General features: G+C 39.3%; 1 pseudogene; it reads right to left on the bottom strand.

Moving 5' to 3' along the window:
- Positions 1 to 440: 440 nt before the first annotated feature.
- Positions 441 to 5,823, bottom strand: LOC148013035 (proteasome subunit alpha type-7-A pseudogene; annotated as a pseudogene).
- Between the last annotated feature and the right edge of the window lie 2,446 nt (positions 5,824 to 8,269).

Here is an 8,269-nt window from a genome sequence, read left to right as displayed (position 1 = left end):
GAAAATCTCTCTCTCTCTCCTTCTTCTTCTTCTTCTTTTTCCTTGCCTGCTGTCCACATTGATGCCCTCCCCCCCTCTCTCTCTCTCTCTCTCTCTCTCTCTCTCTCTCTCTCTCTCTCTCTCTCTCTCTCTCTCTCTTTCTTCTTCTTCTTCTTCTTCTTCTTCTTCTTCTTCTTCTTTTTCCTTGCCTGCTGTCCACATTGATGCCCTCCTTCCCGCCCCCCCCTCTCTCTCTCTCTCTCTCTCTCTCTCTCTCTCTCTCTCTCTCTCTCTCTCTCTCTCTCTCTCTCTCTCTCTCTCTCTCTCTCTCTCTCTCTCTCTCTCTCTCTCTCTCTCTCTCTCATAAAAAGGCTTTTACAAATTGTCCAAAAACAAAAGACAAAGTGTAATCATGCTTGAATCTATGATTTGTGATTATCAAATATCATCCCATTTTTAGTCTAGCTTTCTCTTGGTGGTCCTTTTTTGGCAACCTCAACTACTGCCTTTGCTACTTCAATGCTTACCACAATCTCTTCGACCTCACACTCCTCCAGCATCAACTGCAAACCTTTTTCTCTTGTCGTAATAGCAACTTCGATATTCTTGCAACCACTTTCAACCACTTCTAGTAAAGCTCGTATTCCAAGCTTCACTGTCTCCATCCCACATATTTTGGTATAGTTATTTTCTAGAAATTCACGAATAGAGTTTGAATTCTGTCCAGTCGCATTGGCTTTCCATGCTAAAAACATTCTAGATGGGTCTGATATAGAGCTGGTGCTCTTGTGTATGGATCGAATCCTACAATCAATGTAGAGATGCCAAATGGTCTCATTCATCCACTTTGTGTGTACTTTTGTTGTAGACCAGCAAATAATGAGTGATATATTCAACAATTACAAGATCCTTAATAGTACGCCTATGAATTTTGCATTCAACCCATGCCATATTTGCCAAGACTTGAGAATCTGTTGTAAGGCTAGAAAATGCTAGAGCAATGTGCTCATCAAGTTTCAAAAGTTTTCGAATAGTCCTTGTGTCTTGGAGCTTGGCGGTGGATTTATTCTTTATGATGAGGACGATCATGTCGGTCCCCTAGACACCAACATTAGCATTGCCCTTCCCAATGGCCTCAAGCATGTACTTCACCTAGAATAGATGCTCATGTAGGGAGAAGACAATGATCGCTTGGTTGTGCTTACCTCTCGCACTCTCTCTCGCTCTTTCCAGTAATCAAACTATTGGAGTAAATTGCCAAACTATTAATTAGAGTAAATTGCATGGACTTTCTATCTACTACACCTAATAATAAGTAATCAAAACAAAGCATGGTTGAATCTTTCTTTTCTAATTATTTGAATTTTCAATTTTAATTTTAAACAAGGTAATGTAATCAAAGGGCTTGCCCAAATAAAAGTACAGGAGGTAGATCCAAAACTTAGTGAATGTGAGGTTAAAAGATATTAAAGCCATAAATTGATTGCAATAAATAAATAAACAAATAACACAAATAAATATGATAGAGATATTTTTCCCATCACAAGCTCTTATCTTAGAGCCTTTTAGATTATACTTTTTATATTTTGTCTTGAATGTCTCTATTAGGGTTTTATTTGTAATTACCTCAAGAAACTTTTCAATTATGTTATATAAGAATGTGTTGCATGTATGGAAGACAGTTTTGTAGGATGTGTGCACTAAGAGGGGTTACACTTTGTGTAGCATGAGTAAGGCCTACATTGCTAGTGGTGGATAGTGTGCTTTGTTAAAAATTATATTTACAAAAAACTATTTTCTTTTCATTTTTAATAGTCACAAGCAATATTTTGTTGCATGTGAAGTGAATTTGTTGTACACTACTTCATTCGCAATAGGTCCATGTACAAGAGGTTGAAGAAACTATGTTGATATCAAGCTCTCACATGTATGTATTCGATTATGTGACCATAAATGCATGCATATATGGATGGCCAACCTTGGATGTGGAATGTATAGCCCCCCCAACCTTCTCTTCCCTTTCCAACTAATGCAACTCAATTGTTTTATCTTACATACACAATAGATATGTGATGCATAAAGTTTCCTTGCTCTATAAAATACATACTACTCATGTACATACATGCTTATAGACTCAAGGAATTGAATACTACATTGATGAGAATATTTCATTGGCCAATAAATCATACCTCCAAAAAAAGGCAAGAGAAAGCATTGGTGCCATGAGTGCACAGCCATGGGACCCTCCCACACTCCTAATGGTACTAACATAGGGGGAATGTAGGAGCATCAAGGTAGATCTAGGCCTTGTGCACTATTGCTAGCAATATCCATTCTTTCTTCCTTGTCTCAATGTTGCTCTTTGAAGGAGGCAAGGACCATAGAGTATATACTAGAAGCTGACATGGAAATACTAATAGTCTACATGACTAAGTGGGAGGCTCGTGTGCAAGCCAAACTAGCAAGAGAGAGTGTTTAACAAACTCTTAACATATGTACATGCTTATTAGCTTTCAAAAACCTTAAAATAGTGTCTTCCATATATCAAAAATCTAAGATCGTAAAAGAATATACAAAACCATACCAAGATCACCTTCGTAGTGATTTCATCATAACAAGATTTTAAGTGTTTCAAAGTTGTTGCATCCATCTTGTTACAATGGCCAATTATTTGCTTCACATACAAGGTAAATGAAATGAGGGCATGCTCATGATTGTTTCCATCTTTAGAAATACGAACTTCAAAATCCAGCACTTGAGTCAATGATAAGGCCTACATACTCAACATGAGAGGTCCCAATAATCAAGTGCTTGATGAAGTCATCTTGACCAAGGGCTTCAATAAAATAGCACAATAGTACTCCATTGTCTCAATTTTCCAATGAGAGATATCAATGGCAATGCTCACACTTGGCCTTCAGCTTTTTTAGCACCGAGGCATACTTGAATGACCTTTTATTGTGCTAGTTGAATGACGTCTTGTTCATCTTAGCTACTTCTTTCTTGAACCATCCAAGTACATTTAGTGAGTGACTAAAGTGCTTGAGGTAAAGGCCTATCCTCTTCATTTCATTTCAAGCCATTAGATTTTCAAATCATCCGATCATGCACTTACACCAAAATTGCATGACATGCTGTGGGAATCAAATCCATCCCTCTCTTTACTTAAACATTGCATATACTATTACAATCTTTGGATCTCCAAACTTGCTTAATGAATCAATTCAACAAATGGCATTTGCATTGAAGATAATTGGAGATGTAGGATAGCTTAGCAGAGCATATTGTCCTATATTTTCCTTTGTGTTGCATTGATTAAGAGGAGTGTAGACATGTCCATTGGCTTCACTACTAAATCTTTGAGGAGGCGTAGCAAAAATTGTACTTGCTGTCTGCTGAAAAAACAATTAATACAATCAAATATGCACACAATAAAGTATACAAGATCTCATACCAAGATGCATTGCCACACTTTATATGGCACATTGCCTTCCTCATCTCCATCATCATCTTCAACACATGTCAATGCTATAGAAGGAACCAAGTTATCCTCAACATTTGTTAACACTTCCTTGGGTTTTGGAAGATTGCACAACATAGTATCATTACATCATATTTAATGTTTCACATGCAATTTCATAGTAGACAAGAAAGACCATATTTGAGGAGCCTTTGAGGGATTACAAACGTTTGTAGATGCACAACTTCCAATACTCTCACTTGTGTCTGCTACTCCATAGACACTTTAGTAATTTCACCTCCAACAACTTGTCGAGAGTCATAAATAATTTGAAACACCCATAAATGTGGATTTAGAAGTTGCAGAAGAGTTGCATAATAAAAAAAGTGAATGCATTAAACCAAATCTAAGCTTACTTCATTAGATGACCTTGTCAATATAGTGCCAAGGTATGTGTGTTGTTGCTCCTACATAGGCAAGTGCATTTACTTTGACGTGGTTGACAATAATCCCTTCAAATCTTGGAGGTAAGTCATCTTCACTAACATGGCCTTTTGCAGGTAAAGATTTATTGTAAAAGATTTTGTTAGAATATTGTGCTAGTCTACTAGACAAGGTTGGAGTATGATCTTTTGTTTTGAATAACTAGACTTGAAATGAATAAAAAGAACCTTAGAACTGGTCAAATTTTATCTAAACTTTAAGGCGCTCATCAACACAAGAAAGCATTTCACACATTTAATGAAGCATAATTTATTCAGGGTTGCTCCATAGAGAAGAGGGAGGATATGCGCATGAGAGAGAGAGAGAGAGAGAGAGAGAGAGAGAGAGAGAGAGAGAGAGAGAGAGAGAGAGAGAGAGAGAGAGAGAGAGAGAGAGAGAGAGAGAGAGAGAGAGAGAGAGAGAGAGAGAGAGAGAGAATGGCTCAAGGGGATGATATAGTGTGCAACTTGAAGCTTCATTCTTTATAGAGGTTTGAAACTTTATGCAACTTGGCGCATGTTTAATGGGAGAGTGATAGAGATGCCATGGTGACTTCAAGCTTCAAGTATGATGGTTGTATGATGGGAGGGGGAGAGAGAGTGTGTATGTGTGTACACATGCACACACTCGTGTTTGAGAGAGAGAAGCATGAAAATAAATGTGTTTGAATCTCATTTTAATTAGGGAGAAAGAATGTTTTAATTATAAAATAATGGAAAGGGTATTAGGGCCAAGACACACCTATGTCAATTACAAGTTGCAAACCTGCACATGTCCAATAACTCTCTAAAATTTAACCCCACAAAATAAGGAACCTCATCTAGTGGGTTTAACTCTATTGACTCTCCAAACATGGAAGTTTGTTGAGCATAAAAATTTCTTTGTCTTCTTTGATTGTGTTTTCTCTCTCATCTATGTAGCACATCAAGCTTTGAGGCCAGTATCAACTCTACCTACATGTGGCTGTTGCCTCATTGTTGCACTCCATGTTCAATCACATTCTCAACTCAAGTCATGAGCTTATGGGTGGTGCAACTCGTAGGAGCCATCTCATACACATGTCAAATCAACTTGTGGAGATGTTGAAGGAGTGTTGAAGAGCATGTGGTCTCATGTGGTCACCATTTGGCTACACAACTACAATACTCATGCCACTAAACATGTCCATACCCAAGGCTTTTGGATGCCTTGCTTATGCAACCTCTACAAACATTCCAAGAGCTCCAATGGCCCCTACCTATAACTCTTGGCTCCCATCACATCTAAGTAGTTCTATTGTCTACAATTGATGACAACTCCATCACTACATAAGTGGAAGGCATTATTCGAGACCCCTTTTTGGTCAGAAAATCCTAGCTAGTTGTATGAATTAATAATACCCTTATGTAAAAATTACACACAAGAAATATAAATACTCATTTTATGAAAAATTTTATGTGTTTTAAATTTTTTACTTCTCTAAATGTCTATCTATAAGACTATCTTTTTAAAAACTCCCTTCTTTTTTGAACTCATGTGACACACATTTTTATACATGTAACATATTAAATATTAAAAAAATGAATTTTTATTTTCGGCCCACGGCGGCATTTAGTGCTAGCGTGTGTGAGGGAGGATGGAGGAGCCAGCAAGCTCCTTGCTGGAGCTTGCTTGGCTTCCGCGCCATGCAGCCTGACAGGTAAGTGGGGGGAGGATTCCCTCCCCTCCCCTATAAAAGGTGGAAGGGCTGTAGTTGTAAGGGGAGGGAGGGACGAAGCTGATACTACCGCCGCCGACATGCTGTGAAGGGAGGAGGAGGAGAAGATTGTATACGCCGCCCTGCCCGATTTTCTGCCGGCTGATGCTGCCGCCACGAGCACCCAGCTGCCGCCATCGCCTCCAGCTTCCCTCCACATCGCCATTGTCAGACCTTCGTTTTCTTCCCCCCCGCCAGATTATCTTTCCCCCCCTCCTGCCACGTGATAAAGGAAGCTTCTTTGTAGAAGCTTCCTAAGGGGGGGGGGGCTAATCAAGCCCCCTTTCACCCCCCTTATAACCCTTTTTACCCTTTTCACCCCCCCCCCATAACTCTTTCTTTTTTCACAACCCCCTAAGATTTTTCATAATCCCCTGTGTCCCCATTACTTCTTTCTTTCCCCCCCACCCCCCCGCCCCTCTGGACCCCAAATCCAAACCATCATCATGGGCTCGGATGTTGTCCCGTGAGGAAAAAGTAGCCCGTGAGGAAGAATAAAAGAAGGAAAGTAGAGGGAGTGAAAAGAAGGAGTGGAGTAAAAGAGGAAGAGCAGGGAAAAGATAAAGAAAAGAAGGAGTGGAGTGAAGGAGGAAGAGTGGGAAAAAGATAAAAGATAAGGAAGGGAAGTAGAGGATAAGAAAGGGAAGTAAAATATAAGGAAGGGAAGTAGGGACGAGTGAAGGAGAAAGGAGTAGTGTGAAAGAAGTAGAGGGTGAGGAAAAGATAAAGAAGAGTAAGAAAGGAGTAAAAGAGGAAGAGTAGAGAAGGAATAGATGGAGGTAGAAGGGTAAAATGAGAAGAAAAAAAAGAGGAGTGAAGGAGGAGGAGTAGGGAAGGAGAAGAAAAAAGTAGAGGAAGTGCAAGGAAGGAGAATAAGTGCCTTCTATACCTTTTACCCCAAGTCAAAGTTCTCCAAGGGTTCTTGTGGTTGCAAAACCACACTCACCCATAAACTTTTTGCCAAGTATAGACCCTATAGGACCTTCTTAGGCTTTGTAAATCTTTTCCTCTCCAAAGAATCTAAGAATCTAAAGGTCCTATCATTCCTTCTTGCGACCAACCGTTTTAACGACACCTTGCCTCGAAAGAGAGACGCTGGAATTCCAGAAGAAAAAGTAAAAGCTACCTTCACATTCGAACTACGATGCCACCTAAGAAAGTCCAAGGAGTAGTTGTGGGAGGTTCATCTCCCGGTATCCATGTGGATATCTCACCCCAAAACCAGGTTTTTCTTCTTGGCTTTAATTCGGTTTTAAGTCAATCATGCAAAGAGAAATTGTTAGGAATAGGATATATTTGCCCGAGTTATTTATAATGAAGGAGTTTAGCTTATTTGAATGAATGGTAATGTATAGAACATAGTTTCCTTCGAATAACATCATGCATTATGAATTAGGAGCAAGATTATCTATTTACTATAGTAGTATATTTTAGTTAAATCCTGAAGGTATAGAAATTGTATCTTGCACCATTAGTCCTATTCCTTTTTGCAACAAATCATTGTAAATGATTAAATTCATGAAAGGTTCTTTTCATTGCTCAAATTACTAGGAAGTCATCATTGCTAATTGCACATCTTAGCAAGGGGAATGATTGTTAATTGCATGAGTTCAGGAAGATTAAATTGAATTGTACCAACTAAAAAATCAATTGTCACAAGGATAACAAAACCGTGATGAGGTGATCAATATTACCTTCCAAAAGATAACCAAACCAATCTAAACTTAGAAATACCATGCCCACAAAAATATGCCTTGGACAGACCAAAGAAACATTCATACCTTAAGCACTTGACTACTTTCCTTATTGTAGGGTCAATAAATTCATAAAGATAAAGAACTAGGGTTTGTCCCTGGGGTTCTTAAAAAGAAACCCTAGGTTCAACATACGTCAACTTAAAGAAACCTAAACGGATTATTTCAACGTAGGACGTGCACAGCAAGTTTGAAGTCATGTAGTCTTGTGACTGGTTCACAAGACGAAAGGGTAAATAACCTCAACTAGGATGGCAGATCCTTACGCAAGTTATCTTGCAAAAGGACGTATTCGTGAATATCCTTCTAAATAAGGAAAGTTATAAACCCAAAACTAAAGTATCTAGTGAACTTTAGGATTGACCAAGTAGGGTTAATAAGGTACGCCCTAATCCAGACTATAAAGGATCTCGCCAAGTTACAAGACACCTTGGGAACGAGTGCTGATACACTCAAATGGAAAGAATGATTCCTTATCAGTTTTCCAAACAACACGGTTGTTTACTGGAAATGTTTATGCTTGCTAGAGATTTTAGAGCACTGTTTGAATTATTAATTACAAATTAATTGAATACCTATACTTCAGGTTAAAGGCCTGAAGGGAGAGGCAGTTTCAGCTACCCTCGACTGCCTGCCTAACCCTAGCCAAGGGGATTGTTGACCGTGCCGAGAACATGGATCGAACCCGCCGTGGGAGATCTCTCCGTTGAGCTCTACTTGGAGCAGGAGGATGCTTGGGTGCTAGGGGGGGCTCTGGCTGTAAATCCCTCGCCTTCCGGGTCGTGCACAAGAGGCTAACGTGACTCGGGATTGAATCTTGAGGCCCGCATACTAGTCTATGGGCAGAAGCTTGGAATA

This window comes from Lygodium microphyllum, chromosome 26, assembly GCF_053477565.2.
Source record: "Lygodium microphyllum isolate KBCC chromosome 26, Lygodium_microphyllum_v1.1.10, whole genome shotgun sequence".
NCBI classification, from domain to species: domain Eukaryota; kingdom Viridiplantae; phylum Streptophyta; class Polypodiopsida; order Schizaeales; family Lygodiaceae; genus Lygodium; species Lygodium microphyllum.
The sequence above is the reverse complement of the archived record's forward strand: the minus strand, read 5'-3'. Positions and strand labels throughout refer to the sequence as shown.